Source organism: Petaurus breviceps, unplaced genomic scaffold, assembly GCF_028583685.1.
Source record: "Petaurus breviceps papuanus isolate PSGF00001 unplaced genomic scaffold, PetGlider_PUasm1.0 90903, whole genome shotgun sequence".
NCBI classification, from domain to species: domain Eukaryota; kingdom Metazoa; phylum Chordata; class Mammalia; order Diprotodontia; family Petauridae; genus Petaurus; species Petaurus breviceps.
The window spans coordinates 15,939,678-15,957,845 of record NW_027187376.1 but is presented as its reverse complement, the minus strand read 5'-3'; the positions used below and the strand labels follow the sequence as shown (position 1 = coordinate 15,957,845).

Here is an 18,168-nt window from a genome sequence, read left to right as displayed (position 1 = left end):
AGAAAATAAGTAAATGAAATTAATTCTACTTAGAGACTGAAACTGGACCTGCAGTTTCATTGAAATAAAGAACCCCAGGGGAGGAAACTCTCTACCAATGCAAGCAAGATCTTTCCTGCAACACTGACAGAGGTTGAATAACTTGCCTACAGTCACAGTTTCAGTAGGTGTCAGTGGTGGGACTTGAACCCAGATCTTCTTGGCAATGATGCCAGTTTTGCATTGTGGTACCATAAATTCTATATGAATCAGGAATTCTCAACTTGGGGTCCATAAAGTCCTGTCTGTGGATAGAGTTCAGGGAATCTATAAACTTGAATGAGTGAAAAAAAAATGCATCTTTACTTCAATATAGTTGGTTTCCTTTTGTATTTGTATTTTTGCATTGTTTTCTTTTGTATTTTCTTTTATGCATTTTAAAACATTATTCTGAGAATGGATCCATAGGTTTCACCAGAATGCCAAGGTGGTCCATGACACAACAAGAGGTTAAAAGCTCCTGCTTTGGGTCCTACCTAGCATATTTCAAATTACATGTTAATAATGTTATTATTATTAATATTAGATTGTGAGCTTCTTGAGGGCAGAGACTGTCTTTTGCCCCATTTTGTTTGCCCAACTATACTAAGGTATAGTGCTTGGCATATAGTAGGTACATAATAAATGTTTTCATATTGATTAACCATCTTCACATTTATAGCTTATTGTATCCCCAGATCTTAAATGGAAATTCTACTACAGAAGAGTTTGTTTCCTTTACTCTACCATCCATGCAATGTGGTCTGGTGGCACCCTTTTAATCTAGAAGATCTAAATTCATTTCCTATTCTGGTATATAACAGATAACCAATTAATGCTCCTGCAAACCTTAATACCAAAAGTTACAGATTAGTTGGTGATCTGTGTTGGTGGAGGGAATTTCTACATCAGGTGTTCCCAAAACAGAGGAGATCATAGGATTGTCTGCACCAAGAAAAAAAAATGTTATTTACTCAAAGTCATCCAAATAACCATGGAATTTAATGTGCAAATGATAATACTGACTCATCTTTCAGGTCAATCACTGACTTATTTTTGCTCCTAGTTACAAAATTACATGGTCACAGACCAGAATATTTTTTTGTGAAGGGTTCTTTATTGAATTTTATAGAATTTTAGACCAACAATGTCTTACTTCCAAATATTATGTTCTTTCCTTAGTTCTTAATATTTTGACCCATCTTCCCAGATATTTTATACTCTCTGGGTCTTCATGATGGATGTTATGTCTTCCTGGTTCTCTTTTTTTACTTTTCTGATCAGTTATTGTCCTTTCATCTTGGTTAGTTGATTAGCTACATCATACTCTCTAATTGTGAATATACCTCAAGATTCTGTCTTGGGCCTTCTTTGACTCCCCTTATATTCACTCTTTCTTAACAATCCATCATCTCATGGGTTTAATGCTCTGCAGATGACTCACATATCTACTCATCTGGTACCAGTCTTTTCCCTGAGTTTCAGTTCTGTACCAATTGTTAATTGGATCTCTTAGAGACATCTCAAACTCAACATCAAAACCAAACCTACAGTCTTTTCCCTCAAACGCTCACTTCTTCCAAATTTCACTGCATCTGTTGAAGATATCATCATCCTTTCACCCCCCTTTAACTCAGCATTATCTTTGACTCTTTATTCTCCCTCATCCCACATATCAAATTAGTTGATAAATTTTCCCATTTCTGTCTCTACACCAACTTTCACATCTACCCCCTTTTCATTAGTTGTATGGCTCTCTCTTTAGTTTAGGCCTTCACCTCCTTCCCAGATTATTGCAACAGTCCCCTGATGGACCTCCTTTCCTCCAGTCTCATCATTCTAAACCATCCTATGCACTACTGCCAAAGTGATTTTCTTAAGGAAATCTGACCACATCAGTCAACTCCAATGGTTCCTATATTGCCTTTAGGATAAAATTTAATATTCTCACTTTAGCATTAAAAGTCCTTCATATCTGACCCCAAACCATTTTTCCAGACTCATTGAATATTATTTTCCCTCCAACACTGTGATCTAACAAAACTGGTGTTCTTTCTATTCCTCACACCCACTCCTCCATCCTCTTTCTCAGTGCCTTTACACTGGCCATTCCCAATGCCTAGAATGTTTGATCTCTTCATTTCTGCCTCAAAGAATCACTCTCTTCCTTCTAGATGCATCTGAAATGCCATTCTCTATATGAAGACTTTCCTGATCCCTACCCTTACTTGTCAGTGTTCTGACTCCCAAATTACCTTTATTTTATTCTCACTACTGTTACATGTGTCATTGTGGTCTTGCCCTTTGGAATGTTAAGTCCTTGCAAGTAGAGGTTGCTTAATTTTCTTTATTTGGTTCTTCATTTGATTGATTGATTGATTAACAGTTCCAGCTTCAGCACTTGCTAGCGATAATAATGTTGACAAATCTCATCAATAAAATGGTGACTTTGTAAGACTTGTGTTACCTACTTTATAAGATTTTTTTTTTGAGGAAAGTACCTTGCAACCCCAAATACGTTGTAGAAATATGACTGATCATTATTGGTTTCACTTTTAGGACATGTTCTAAGCCCTGGACCTTAAGTTGTCATTTCCTCATTTGAGAATGAAGGGAGAATTCTAAAGTAACTGTGTTTTGTGGTGGTAGTTTTTTTTAAGCTACCCTGCTAATTGGTGCTATTGTTTTTACCCCTTAATGAATGTTTGTAGTTTTGCATTTACTCCCTCAGGCAAATTGATCTTGAAGGGTGAGTAAATTAAAAAATGTGTTTCTGGAAATTACAATTCTAAATTTGTTCTTGGGTAATAAATATAATCATATGTTCCACAGTCATTACCTCGTGTCTATCCTGCATTGCCATTACCTTAAGAAATCATTGGTTAAGAGAGAGAGAGAGACAGAGAGAGAGGCCCTGTTTAAGGGAAGATAAATAAGATGTGGAAAGCAGTGATTTTCATAGATTGGTAAAATGATAGATAATATGGAGAGAGACTTAGGATAATAGGGATGGTTAATGAAGTGTGTACAAAAAGAAAGCATTTTTAATATTTCAATCTTCCCTTCTCTGTTTCATAGTAAGTAGAATTTGAATTAAGCATTTTGTTTTAATGTCATAAGTTAAAGCTTTATGACTGATGTCTGTCACAGGACAACAAATAAGTAAATTCAACTCCACAAACATTTATTAAATACAGTGGCTACTATGTGCAAAACAGTGTTCTGAGCAGTGAGAATACAGAGAGATCAAAATAAAGTATTCCCTACCCCTAAGGAGTTGGAATTCTGTTTGGATACTACAAGATGTAAAAATAGAAGTAAACACAAGTACTCATATTTTCAGAGTTAGAAGGGACCCAAGAGATCATTTAGGGAAAACCTCAGCCATGCTTCATCTCACTTTTCCCTAGACCTCCCTGGACTCCACCCCTTTGCCTTCACCTTTTACATCATCTCCTATAAACCCCAGTTTCCAGCATCCTTATGTGTTTTGTCTTCACCCATTGGAATATAAGCTACTTGAGAGTAGGGACTGTCTTCTATGTATGTATTTATAGCCCCAGTATTTATCACAGATCCGGGCACAGAGTAAGCACTTAAGAAATTCCCCCTCCCCCCTTTGTTCTCTCCTTTCCCTCCTCCCCAGTTATATACCCTTTCATTTCATAGATGAGGGAACTGAGACCTACAGAAGTCAAGTGATTGGGCTAAAGTTACCCAGTGACTGAATTGGCATTACTATGACTTCATATCCAGATACTGTTTCCACTGACCATATCATTCTACCTTAAGGTAATTTGGGGAAAAAGAGTGCTCACAACTTGGTGGTGGAGGAGGATCTTAAAGGCTTTGTTTGGGGACTTGAACACACTCCCAGCTCACCTGGAAGGGAGATCAGTGTTCTCAGAGGCCGAAGGAAGGAGGGAGTATGTTCTCAGGATGGAAAACAACCTGTTCAAAGACACAGAAATCAGAAATGAAATACAGAGTTTAGAGCTCATCTAGTCTCCCAGAATCCCAAGCATATGATATCATTAGGTTGGATCCAGAGGATGGAAGGCTTTAAACACCCCGCTGATGAATTGGCATTTTATCCTATAGACAGTTGGGAGCTGCTGAAGGTGTCTGAAAAGGAGTGAGCCATGTCAGACTCATGCTTTAGGAAGGTTATTTTGGCAGCTACGTGGAAGATAAATTTGAGAGGGAAGAGAACTGAAGCAGAGAGGCCATTTAAGAAATTGCTATGGTAGTCCCATCAGAAAGTACAAGGCGATGGCTGTGCTTGTGGAGAAAAGGACTCAACTGTAGAGATGTTGTGACAGAAGAATAAACAGAGAGGGAAGCTAAATGAACATGGGGGTTGAGGAAGAAGGGGAGGGGGCATCTAAGATAGCTACAAACACAGAAACTTTGAAAGGTGGTAATATCCTTAACAGAAATAGAAAAACAAAAATGGTGGCAACAAGATTTAGAGAAAATGTTTATGTATGCACAATTGGAAAATTGTTGGGGGATAGTTAGTCATAGTTGTGAAGGAACCTAAAGGTCTTTGTAGGAAGAGAAAAGTAAACCAGGTCCAGTTTTTATCTGTGAGATATGAAAGTAGAACAGTTACCCTGCTTTTTAAAAAAATTAATATTTTATTAATATAAATAATATATAATATATATTTATATATAAATATATGACATATTTATATATATATAAATAAAATATCTAATGTATATTTATACAAATATGTGATATATTCATATATAATATTATATATATTTATTTTAAATTTAGATTTAATATATATTTAATATATGACATGTTTATATATAAATATAATACATAAATATAAAAATAATATTAAAATTTTAAATGTAAAAATCTGCATTTTTTGATCCCTGATATTACTACCTAATTTGAGAAAATGAACAATTTTTGCTGTTTAATTAAAAACAAATAAGGCTGACACCTTCATCATTCTCACACATCTTCTCTGAATTGGAAGCTTGTCAAAGATCCTTAAGAAGGGATTAATTTCAAAAATCATGCCAGGATTAACACAAATTCATGACCTGTTTAAGAGATCCTGTAACACATTATAAAATAAAAACAATAATTCACATATATATTGCACTTCAGAGTGTACAAAGCAACAACATAAAGTAGGAAGTCAAAACATTATTATACCCATCTTACAGTTGAGAAAACTGGGGCCCAAAGAGATAAAATGCAAGCCTCCATGCCACACAGCAGAGGTAGCTTAATGGGTTTCCCTAGTGACTAATTTAACTTTGATAGGGAATTGTACCCCTTGAAAAATACAGTTTGTTGTGTAAGATGCATTTTAAGCTCACCATTCTAATTTGTGTGAAGTAGAAGGTCGTTATTCATTTTACACTCATCCCTTCCACATGGTGGGGGTTAGGGGTACGGCACCCCCACAATCTGGAAAATCCACATAAAATGTTTTGACCCTCCCTTTTTACCAGAGAAGTCTGAATTTTTCTATAAAATATGTTGCTATTACATAATACCATGCATATATTTTATGCATTTCTGAGTTTCTAAACTTTTTCTCTGTCTTTTGCTGGCCTTTGCATGTCATCTGTGGCTTCCATAAAACTCCCCCAAAGTTCCCATTTAGTTTCTTATGCCAACCTGTGATATATTGAAGCTGCATTGGAGAAAGTTGCATTGTAGAAGGGATGATTGTACTTAGATGTAGTCTGTCTTATGCATTCTTTGGTGTATTAGGATTGTCCCCACTGAGGACTCACACTTTGTATTAAATGAAATAATAACAGGAAAAATGCTAGATTTGGGTTTACAATTTAGATTACTTAGAGCTGTACTATTATTGAGCTTCTGGCATTTCTATTTTAGTCAGTTCCATGAGATAATATTTACTAAAAGTACTTAGCACAGTGCCTGTCATGTAGTAGACCCTGTATAAATACTTCCTCCCTTCCTTTCTCTTTCCCCTTCCCCTAAACCCAGTTTGCTTTGCTATCACATAAAAGACATCCTTAAAACCAAAAATTTTAAAAATAAACCAAGAAATCTTCATGCTCATAAATACTCGCCAGCATGCCCCATGTTCACCACAACGTAGTTTTTTGGACTAAATATCAGAAATTTACCCCAAAGCAATACATTGATCCAACTCATATATATCATCTGTAACTGGCTATATCTGTGGAAACACAGGCACCAAATAATTATTGCAGACACTCATTGTGTGGATTTGTGGTAGGGCTTTGTCCATTACTCTTCCAACAAGGAGAGACAGACATTATAAAGAGAAAGGGAGGGTAGAGTGGTATGTAATATATAATTGTGTTGTTGAGAAAAACCAAAGGCCACGAAAGAGTTTTCTGCCGCAGTGATTTAATAGTAGACATACGATTTGTAACCCCAGCTCTTCAAGCTGTGTGCTGATAAGACCGGAGCTTGGAGACTCCATTGCGATGATGGTTTTCATATGGCTTTGTTTTTAAGAGATAAACCTGCCATCCAGTGTTTAACAAGGCCAAATGTTTACTTATTTTTTTTCACGTTTAGGCAGTTTAATTTCAGAGGCTGCTATGCTTGTCGGGCTCTCTAGTCAGGTAGCTGAAAATCTAGGAGCTAGATTGACTTTGCTCGTGAGCTCTTTGCCATCTCCTGGAGCACTTTGTGAAATGAACTGGAATTGTTTGAATGACTTTAATATGATTACTTACAGAAGTTTAGAAATGTGAACCTTGTATACTTAAAAAAAAAAGATCCTTTTTTTTTTCACTAAAAATTTTAGGTCAACCCCAGAATGACATTTTAAGGTTTTACGTACGTAACTATACAGAATTGCTACTGAGCCCAAGATAGGGCTGGGGAGCGCACATTCTCCTTACAAAGTGACTTTTAGTTCTGGATCCATGTTCACAGTTGCCTCTAGAAAGTCATATACTGGGCTCTTCCTGAAACCCTCTGGCTCTTTATATTTTGCCTCCCAAACCCTCCTCTCCAGCTCCCAACTTCAGGGAGAATCAATCCCTGAAAGCTTAGGCTTGGCTTGTGCCTAAGATTTCCCCCAAAGAGTGGAGTAAAAAATTACTTAATGGAGAATGTAGGTGAGGCAGGAAAAAGACATCTAATTCCTCCATAAAATATAAAATCCTAAAACAAAAAAGACACAAAGTATATAGTTAGAAAACCTTAAACATGAAGCAGTAACGTGTAATTCTTCTTATATTCTCCTGAGAATCTGAATACTTTCAACACTTAAACAAGGATTATTGGATAGGAATATTGAATAGGCATTTCACCTTCACCCTGGTGCTGCCCTATATAAAGTATTTCCTCCAGGTCCATGTTTTCCTTTCTTATTTTTTGTGTTTTGGAGGGGAGACAGGGCAATTGGGGTTAAGTGACTTGCCCAAAGTCATGTGGCTAGTAAGTGTTAAGTGTCTGAGTCCAGATTTGAACTCTGGTCCTCCTGACTCCAGGGCCTGTGCTCTATTCACTGTGCCACCTAGCCACCCCTAAGTCCATATTTTCTGAAGCTCCAGGCCATTCCTTGTGCTAATTTTTCTTCTCGGTGGTCATATTCTCTTAGAATTATAAAAGATTCCTCCTACTGTACAGTTGGCACCGCCTGAGGGACCTGGGAACTCTTCAATTCATATGCTTTCAGGGCTGAAATTATCCATCTCCCAATTGTTGTTCAGTCAACAATAGTTAGGGATATAAATAAACCAGAAGGCTCCACTAGGGACCTGAGGCCTAGGTTCAACTTGACTTTGGCAGCATATATGCCTGATACTTTCTTAACTTCCAGAACAAGGAGAGGAATATGAAATCCTCTTTCCTCTGCTAACAGGAAGTCCCAGAGAAAGAAAAGATGAAAGAAAAGAGAAATAAAAAGATATTACATGCCATGCACTCAGTCCCTGATATTGGGTTGTTGTTTTTTGGAGGGGCAGTTGGGGTGAATTGACTTGCCCAAGGTCACACGGCTAGTTTTGTGTTAAGTTTCTGAGGTTAGATTTGAACTCAGGTCCTCCTGACTCCAGGGCCAGTGTTCTATTCATTGTGCCACCCAGCCGCCCCTCTGATATTGTTTTGACACAGACTCCCATTGCTGACCTAAAGGGCAAGGTGAGGGAAAGGTATTATGCGGAACCCAACCAGAGACTTTTGGCTGTGTATGCCTTTTATCAAAAGGTACAAGGGAAAAGGCTGGGGCAAATGTATCACCAGAAGGGGTTTAGCTCTAAGGAATGAATATGACTCCAGAAAGGACCCAAATTCCAAGTGTGCTTTCATGAAGTGTTCTATAGCCTGAGACAGTGGAAGTTTGGAGGGAGGGAGGGCTCCCCTGATCAGTCATTCACTCAAATAACATTTATTAAGTATTTACTATGTTCCAGGATCATTGCTAAGTACTTATGATTCAAAAAACAAAGATAAACAAACAAACAAAAACAAAGATAGTTCCTGTCTTTTAGGAGCCAACATTCTGAGGGGGAGAAAAATATGCAAATAGCTGTGCATATAAAATATTAACAGTGTAAATGGAAGGTACTCTCAAAAGTAAAATACTAGCAGTGGGGAGGGTGAGGGAAGGAATCAGAAAAATACTTGCTGCCAGAGGTCACATTTGACCTATTTCTTAGAGAAAACCGGGAGACATAGATGAGAAAGGAAGGCATATTAGGCATTGGGGACAGATAGCCAATAAAAATGCCTGGAGTCTGGAGATGAAGTGTCTTCTTGGAGGAATAGCAAGGATGTCACTAAATCACAGAATACATGAATGAGGTAGGAGGAGGTGTAAGAAGATTGGATAGAAGAGGAATATATTAGAAATGCTGTGAAGGTAGAAACAACAAAACTTGGCAACAAAGCCCCTTCCCCGGAGCCTCCGGGTATACCCCGGAGTCCGGGTGCACCCCGGAGTCCGGGTGCCCAGTGCGGCCCAGCCCGCCCCTCGAGAGCCCCGCCATGAGTGAGAACGTGCTCTGCTCCAGCAGGGCCACAGTGATGGTTTATGACGACATCAACAAAAAGTGGCTCCCAACTGGGACGGGCCCCAGGCCTTGAGCAGAGTCCAGATCTACCACAATCCAAGCACCAATGCCTTCCGAGTCGTGGGCCAGAAGATGCAACCAGATCAACAGGTTGTCATTAACTGTGCCATTGTCCGGGGCGTCAAGTACAACCGGGCCACTCCCAATTTCCACCAGTGGCGGGATGCCCGCCAGGTCTGGAGCCTCAACTTTGGCAGCAAAGAAGATGCCGCCCAGTTTGCAGCAGGGATGGCTGATGCCCTGGAGGCCTTAGAAGGAGGTGGGCCACCACCCCCTCCCCCTGCATCCTGGTCTGTCCAGAATGGACCCTCACCAGAAGAGATGGAGCAGCAGAGAAGGCAACAGCTGGAACACCTGGAACAGGTGGAAAGAGAGCGCCGGGTCTCCAGTGCAGGAGCCCCAGCGGCTGCCCCAGCTGGGAGGCCCCCACCCCCTCCAGGGCCCCCTCCTTCCCCCGGCCCACCCCCACCCCCTGGGCTGCCCCCCTCAGGAGCAGGGCCTACCGCCCTAGGTGGCGGGGAAGGCCCACCCCCAGCACCCCCACTGCCGTCTGCCCAAGGCCCCAGTGGGGGAGGTGGGGGTGCCACAGGCCTGGCTGCAGCCCTCGCAGGAGCCAAACTCAGGAAAGTCGGCAAGGATGAGTCCTCGGGGCCACCTCCAGCCCCAAAGGCTGAGAGTACTCGCAGCACCAGGGGAGGGCTAATGGAAGAAATGAGCGCCATGCTGGCCCGGAGGAGGAAAGCGACGTTGATTGGGGAGAAGCCCCCAGCCAAGGACGAACCTACCAACCAGGAAGAAGCTGAAACAAGAGCTCCCACGCAGAATGAGCCTATTCGGAGACCTTGGGAGAAGAATAGCACAACCCTACCTAGGATGAAGTCTTCCACATCAGCAATGAGCTGTGAGACTCCTACCTCGACTCCCAGCACCCACGAGGAGTCTGACTTAGACAGAATCAAACAGGAACTGCTGGAGGAGGTGCGGAAGGAGCTCCAGAAAGTGAAAGAAGAGATAATAGAAGCTTTTGTCCAAGAGCTCCGGAAACGGAGCTCTCCGTGACCAGAAGAACTTGGGAACCGAGCCCTCCCCCAATTCCTCCTGCCTTGAACTTTGGGATAAGCCGGAGAAGCCTCCTCCACAGCCTGGCCTTTGGCCCCCTTGGAAGACCCCAAGGAGGTGGCAGCCCAGCCCTGCCACTCCCTCCTGGCATGCAGATTTGAGGCAGGGGGCTCCACCTGCCCCTTCTGTCCTTGGTCCATTCCTCCTTTCATCCCCTTGGGGCTCCTTCCTCTGCTTGGGACATATCAATCAGCTCCAAGAAGGAAAGAAGAAAGGGGATCTCCCCTTCCTGGAGCCCCTCGAGGGCCCAATGTTCACTTTAATCCTTAGAAGCCTTCAATTTTTTTAAGAAAAAAAAATATATATATATTTGTTTGGGAGGGAAAGGGGGATTTTATTTGTTTTGATAAGGGTGGGGTCTTGGCAGTCTTCAATGCTGTAATTCTAGCTGTGCCCCTCTGGGGGTGTGGTTCTTCCAGGGGGTATAGGGAACCAGGACCTGTCCCCACTGCAGGGAACTCCCTTTTCCCCTTTCCCTCAAAATATTCCCCTTACCCCTTTTCTATAAGGAATGAAGATTCTATGATTCTATAAAATACTGTAACATTAAAAAAAAAAAACTTGGCAACAAAATGGACACATAGGGTGAGTTCAAGTGAAGAGTCAAGGTTGGTACTGAGATGGACAGTTTGCTTGACTGGGAAAATGGTAGTTCTCTCAGTAATAATAGAGAAGCTCAGAAAAGAAGAGGATTTAGGGAGGGGAGTACATAATGCATTCTTTTCTGGACATGCTAAATTTAAGGTGTCTACAAGACATCCAATTCAGAATGTCCAAAAGGCAACTGGTGACAGGAGACTGGATCTCATGAGAGCGACTAAGGCTGGATATGTGCAACTAGAAGACAAGAATTGAATCTATGAGAGTTAATGATGTCACCAAGCAAGCTAATATAGTGGGAAAAGAGAAGTCAATCTAGTGCAGTGCCTTGGGCAATACTCATTCTTAGGGGGCATGACCAGGATGAAGATCTGGAAAAGGATCTGAGAAAGACTGGTAGGAGAAGAAACAGACTAAAGCAGTCATGAAAACCAAGAGGAGGAAGAATATCCAGAAAAGAGTGATCAATAGTGTCAAAGGCTACAGAGAAATCAGGAAGAATCACTGAGAAAAGACTATTGGATTTGGCAATAAAGAGCCATAACTTTTATAATAAGTCATGGGATACCAGAATTATAAAACTACACAGAATTTCAGGGATCATTGTCTATTACTTTACAGATAAGAAACATAATCAGCTTCAGAAGCTGGTTGGAGCTATGGCAGATAAGACACTCTCTCCATTGTGCTTTATTTGCAAGTGACGAAAACGCAGCGGATTTCCATTTCAACTTAAAACATATTTCTAGCTACAAAATTATAGAATTGGAAGGGACCTTAGAGGTTCTTTGGTACAAACTCCTTTGGTCTTTCAATCTCTAGAGAAGGAAACAAAAACAAAGTGATTTGCCCAAGGTCATACTGTGATTTTTGACCTTTTTTTCTCTAGCACTCATTACCTTACATCTTGTTGCTTCTGGAAACCAAACTGTTTCTCTGCTCTATCTATAAACACTGGGTTCAATGCTGTTCTAGATATGAGATGCATAAAGCACCATCTTTGCCCTCCTTATAAGATAGGTATAAAGACAATAGATACACAGTTAAAATGCTTTAGTTGTATTGATAACTGCTATAAAAGTTTATAAAAAGGCAAGATCAATGTAGATCACAACAAGTTAGAAGAAGACATCTTAGATGGACTTGAACTGGACTTGGTAGCACAGACAGATTTGAGTGAACAATATACATAGCACATTAGATTCCCAAAGGACTCAGAGTTCCTATTGTCCAATTCTCTATTTTACTGAGGAGAAAACTGTGAGAGGTTCAATGAATTTCCCACAGTCACGTTTGGTAATGGATATGGCACAGTAGGAAAGGTACTGGATTTGGAGTCAGAAGTCTTGGATTTGAATTTTGACTCTGTAAAATTAGATGACCTCCAAGCCCCCTTTTAGATCTAAATCTCTGATCCTAAGACACAATTCCCCGGGAAGGAGGGAGGCATTCCAGGTGAGGGTGAAGCAGGATGCATAAGGACCTCAAAGTGATAATGGGGATGGCATGGCATGATTAGGAATGAGTAACTAGGCTAATTTGGGTAGGGAGTGTTTTTCACTGATTAATATTGGAAGCTATTTGAATAAATATGTGTGTTTAGAGAGTGAATTACACTGAGCCTTGAAACCCAGTCTGACATTAGGCTGTGGGCAATAAAAAGCTGCTGAAGGTTTTGGAGTAGAGGGCTGGCATGAATAAACAGTATATTAGCATGATTCATCTGGTGACAGTCTGCAGGGTATGTTGGAGGGAGGTGAGGCTGAAGGCCAGAATATTAGTAGGGTTTATGTTAATATACCAGGGAAGTGATAAGGACCTGCACAATTGTTCTGGGAAGCCAGAGGGAAATAACCAGCCATGAAAGAATTTTCAAAGATTAAAAAAAGAAGAAATAAAGATTTAGTGACCAATGGGATGTCTTGGGTGAAAGTGAGAAAATTCTGAATCTGAAGCACAATTGGTATCAATGGGCAGAAATGGGAAGTTGAGAGAGGAAGCTGTTTTTATGGGAGTTGTTTTTGATGTGTTGAGTTTGAAGGAGCGACAGGATGTGTAAGTGGAAATCTGTAGTTCACAGTTTGAGATAGAAAGCTGAAATCAGGGTGAGAGGTTAAAATTGGAGATTAGATTTGAGAGACATCTGCATTGTGGTGATAACTGAAGACCTGAGGATGGATGAGAGAGAATGCAAAGAGAGAGGAACAGAGAGCTCAACACAGACAGTGCCTTCCTCAATCCTCCCAGATCTTGGGGATTGGGTGGTATGAGTGGGAGGGCATAGAGTAGAATAAAGAAAGAAAAGAGGAAAAGGAAAAAAGAGGAGACAAAGAAGCAGAGTGGTAGGAAAAACAAACAGTGTAATAAACTCAGGGAGCAGAGTTTTACGAAGAACCTTGACCCTGTTTTCTGCTTGGTTGGTTTTTTGCTTTTTTTGCTGTGCACCTAAGCCTCTATATCTTACCTCTTACTAAGTTCATAGAACAGTTATGAACTGAGGTTCTTTCTCTAATGTGAATTAGGTTGTGAATTTGTCTATTGGGTGTACATACTTCATCTCGCCATCTCTTCTAGAACTTCAGACTCTAAGCCAGTTAGTTTCTCTCTTTGTCCTACTTGCACTACTAAGAAATATTAAAGGTTTCATTCCAAATTCTTCCTTGTTTGACTTTGTTTTTGATGGACTCCTTCCACTAAGTTAAGAATCTTGCTAAATTCTTTTCAAAGTTTTTGGACACCCCTGCTATTAAGTGTAAAGAAGTCAAAGAAGACAATGAAGACTGAGCAAAGGTAGGGTAAGGGTAGAAGGAGACTTTGGAGAGAGTTTTACTAAGCCTAATCTGTTTTTCTTTGTATCTCTAACATCTATATTTTAGTTTTAGATTAAGGAACACACAAACACAATGAAGATATACTTAATAAATAGACTTTTGTCTCCTAGCCTAAATAATATATTCATAAAGACACTAATACTGTTAGAAGTACTGAACCTTTCTAATATTGTCAGAGAAATGTCAAAACTCTTGATCAGATGGGATATACATTAAAAATAACTTCTTATTCCTTATCTACCCAACATCTTCCTTTTATCATAAACTTGCCTCATATTTGATGAAGCAAGTAAAATGAAAGTAAAACTTTATCAATTATCTGGTTTATAGGTACTGTGTGAATGGTGCTCCCTAGGTAGAACTCAGAAATAATAATAATAACAATAATAAGCAATTTATTTTAACAGAGGATAGTGATTCACTATGTTTGGGATGTCCCTCCACCACCTCTACCCCTTAAAATCTCCAGCTTTCTTCAGAGCATATCGAATGTCCTATCTCCTTCAGGAGATATTTCAGGATCTTCCCAGATATAAATGCTCCCTATCTACTCATCTTGAAATTAGTTTATATTATAGTATGTAATATATGTATATATATGTGTGTGTACATGTACATATAGCATATGTACATATGTGTGTTGTATGTATGTGTGTGTATATATACATATATATATATATATATATATATATATAGTGTGTGGGGGGGGGTTATGGGATAGTATGTATTATATGAGTCTTCCTAACTCCAAGCCCAGTTCCCCAGTTCTCTATTTACTATGCTGTGTGTGTATATGTTTGTGTAATATTCATTTTCCTGAGTTCAAATCCAGCCTCAGACACTCACTAGCTTTGTGACCCAGAGCAAATCACTTAACCTTGTTTGCCCCAGTTCCTTATCCATAAAATGAACTGGAGAAGAAAATGGCAAAACTACTCGTCACAAAGAGTGTATGTGTATAAGTGGAAGTGTAAAGAAATCAAAAGGATAATGAAGACTGAAAAAAGGTAGGGTGATGGTAGAAGGAGACAGTATACATATATATGTATACATATGCATATATATGTGTATGTCAATATATAGATAGATAATAGATAAATAATAAATAGGTAGATATCCTCCCTGTAGCTTTTCCTTTATTTATCTTCTACTTTCTTTTCTCTTATTCTGAACTTCAAACAAGTGAAATGAATTATTTCTGTGTACACTGTAGATGAGACCAGGATTTTACATGGTGCTGTGAATCAATTATATAGAGCTTACTATTCTTTTTAAGTACCATGATCAAATCAACATGTAACTTTCAAAGCTGTTGGCTTGACTACAGTTCCTCTGGGCCTTTCTTCTACTGTCTTCTCATTTTTTCAGTAGGGAGGAGTCCTATTCCCACACCCCTTGCTTTTTCCAGTTAAAAAGATTAAAACAAACATTTATAACAAATAAATATAGCCAAACAAAGCAAAACCCAAAAATGTATATTTTATTCTATGCCTCTAGTCCATCACCTTTCTGCAGGGGGAAGTTAGCATGTTTCATCCTTTAGAATCATGATTGGTCATTTCATTTAGAAGAGTTCTTTAGACTTTCAAAGTTGTTTTTCTTAACAATGTTGTTTTTGTGTACATTGTTCTCTTGGTTCTGATTACTTCATTTTGTATAATTTCATACAAGCCTTCCCAGAATACTCTGAAACCTTTTATTATTTCTTATAGCACAGTACTATTCCATTCCATTTATAACACACATTGTTCAGCCATTTCTCAGTTAATACCCTAATCCCAAAGTTTCCACTTTTTTTGGCCACTACAAAAATAATGGCTATAAATGTGCTTCTACATATGACTCCTTTTCATCTTTCTTTCATCTCTTTGGGGGTATAGACCTATAACTAGTAGGTAGGTATCACTACTATTTAGGTCAAACAATATGCAAAGCTGAATGACTTGGAGAGCATAATTCCAAATTATTTTTCCAATTCATAATGCATTGTTTCTGTGTTCCTGGAATCTGACAAAGATTTGCCCCCCTTTTTTTTTCTTTTTTGATCATTTACCAGTCGATGGGTATGGTGTAGAAGCTCAGAGTTGCTTTAATATGCATTTCCCTAATTAATAGTGATATGAAGCATTTTTTTCCACATGAGGGATAGCTTGGATTTCTCCTCTTAAAATGGCCTTTTAAAATCCTTTGACCATTTATATATTGGGAAATGAATTTCAGCCTTATAAATTTGAATCACTTGTTTATAGATCTTTAAAATGAGGTTTTTAGCAAAGAAACCTGATGGAAAGATTTTTTTCTCAATGAACTGTTTCTTTTCTAGGAATAAGAATTCTATTTAGTTATCTGTGTCCACATTTAATTCACTCAGTGTTCCTTGAGAACGATGACTGTTGGGTTTTTGCTTTTGTATCCCTAGTGCCTAGTACATAGCCTAACCCATAAGGTGCTTAACCAGTGGGTTTTTTTTTAATTAAATTGTTCTTTTAGCAAGAGGAACAAAATGCATTTGAAATCATCTCTAGTTCTGATTGCTTCTATGACCTTGATCAAGTCATTTGATTTTCATCAGCTTTAGTGCCCTTACCTCTAACATTTCATACCTGACCTATGTATCCTGATAAGTGTTGTAAGAATAACATGATAATATGATTTGAAAGAACTATACCAAGGCTAACTATTCTTAAAGATCAAGGGATATTAGGAGCCTAAGCATGAATTATTAGGTTGGTAGAAACCCAACCTTGGGTTTTCTGCCTCTGCCACTGAATCCTTGCCTTGGAACTGCTGATGAAGTAAAGATTACCTCCTGGTCAAAGCATAAATTATCTCTTTCCATTGTTGCATAAGCAAGTGAAAAAGACAAATACACCCCCCCCCAAAAAAAAACAACTATTTAAAAAGATGAATGTGTATATTTGTGTTCTTTGGAGAAAAGCTGCTATATAAATCCAAAAAAGGACAGGTCAATGAATTGTGCCCCTTTAAAATGCAAGCTGAAGAGCTTGAAGCAAGTCTTTGGTATGCTTGGTTGAGAGATCTTCCAGAATGCTGTGGGCCTTTGGAAAGGATTAAGTTGGGAGGGAGGCAAGAGACAATGTTGATCAGTTGTCACCCCAGGGGACACAAGGTTGATGCATGGTTTGGGCTAACATTTAGGGAAAAGTCATAGCTTTTACTTTAACATGGGGAGATTTTTAGAGGAAAAATTGACTTTTTTTTTAAACAACATAAACTCTAGAAAGATCACTTGTGTTTCTGCTTTCAAAAATCTGACCAAAGATTGAAGGCAGAACAGAACATTTGAAAAGATTAAAAGAATTTCCCCTCTAGAGGGAATTTCTTAACCATTCTGGACTTTAAAATAGATTTCTGATTTAAATGAAACATGTTTTAAAGTAGCTACTCATATGGTGTGTGTGTGTGTGTGTGTTATACTTGTGCAAACAGAGTAATCAGCCTGTGAGCTTGTCACTATAGAGCTTTTGATGTCTGATTAGAGATCACAGGAACATCTGGAGTGAGTTAGTTTTAAAGTTATTGGTGTGAGGCACTACAGAAGCCAAAGCTATCTGACAGACTTTTAACCAATAAAAATTGCTACTTTTAGCAAATCTTTTTGCCTGCAACTGGCTTCAGATTTTCAGATTGACAGAGCTGGCATTCTCTTCCTAACTTTTCAGATTTCTCTGTGCAAGATTCCCTGGATTCATTGTAAGGACTAGATAAATGACACAACCTTCACAACCCCGAGAGTCTAAAGGAAAGACTAAATTTGTTTCAAGTAAAAACAAATAAAAAAGAATCAATGGGCTTAGCTCACTTAAAACAAATTACTCAGTTTTTCTACTACTTTTAATTCTAGTTATTTCTTCTGTCACTCAGGCAGAACTCTAAAAAGACATGACAGTAGTTGTTGATAATACTTAGGTGATGAACACAGAGCTTGGGAGAATGACAGCCAAGTTGGTAAAGGACCTTGAGAACAAGTCATATGAAGATTGACTGAAAAACTAAGGCATGTTCCCCCACTATCTTCTCACCAGGAACCTTACCATCTAAACCAGAAAATGTTCCTGGAGTACTTAACCCATTCGTGACTAGAAACTCCCACCCTGAGTGACCATGTTTTGATTGCTGATTATATCAGGTTCCTACTACATCTAGGGTCAGCCCCAGCCATGCTTTATTCCACTACCCAGCCATCTTACAATTTTTTCCCTTTCCTCCTCATGGATTCCCCAACTCCCATGCCTTTCCAAATTTGAAACATAATCAAACCAATTTTTTTGTTATTATTCCTGGAAACAGTGAGCCAAGCTACTTCCCTGTGGAGTTTCACACATCATCTCCCTTAACTTTCTAAACCAGAATACCTCTCCCTGACCACTACTCCCCTATTCAAATGTAAATTCTCTGAGGGCAGGAAATACATATTTTGGAGGGCAATTGGGGTTAAATAACTTGCCCAAGGTCATACAGCTAGGTTTTGTGTGTGTGTGTGTGTGTGTGTGTGTGTGTGTGTGTGTGTGTGTGTTAAG

At 39.1% G+C, this 18,168-nt stretch overlaps 1 protein-coding gene and 1 pseudogene across 1 annotated transcript in view; both read left to right on the top strand.

Annotated features, from left to right (window-relative positions):
* The window catches only part of PARD3B (par-3 family cell polarity regulator beta), a 1,344,967-nt gene that overhangs the window by 627,823 nt on the left and 698,976 nt on the right, over window positions 1-18,168 (top strand). The window lies entirely within an intron of this gene.
* Window positions 8,935-10,770, top strand: LOC138151718 (vasodilator-stimulated phosphoprotein pseudogene; annotated as a pseudogene).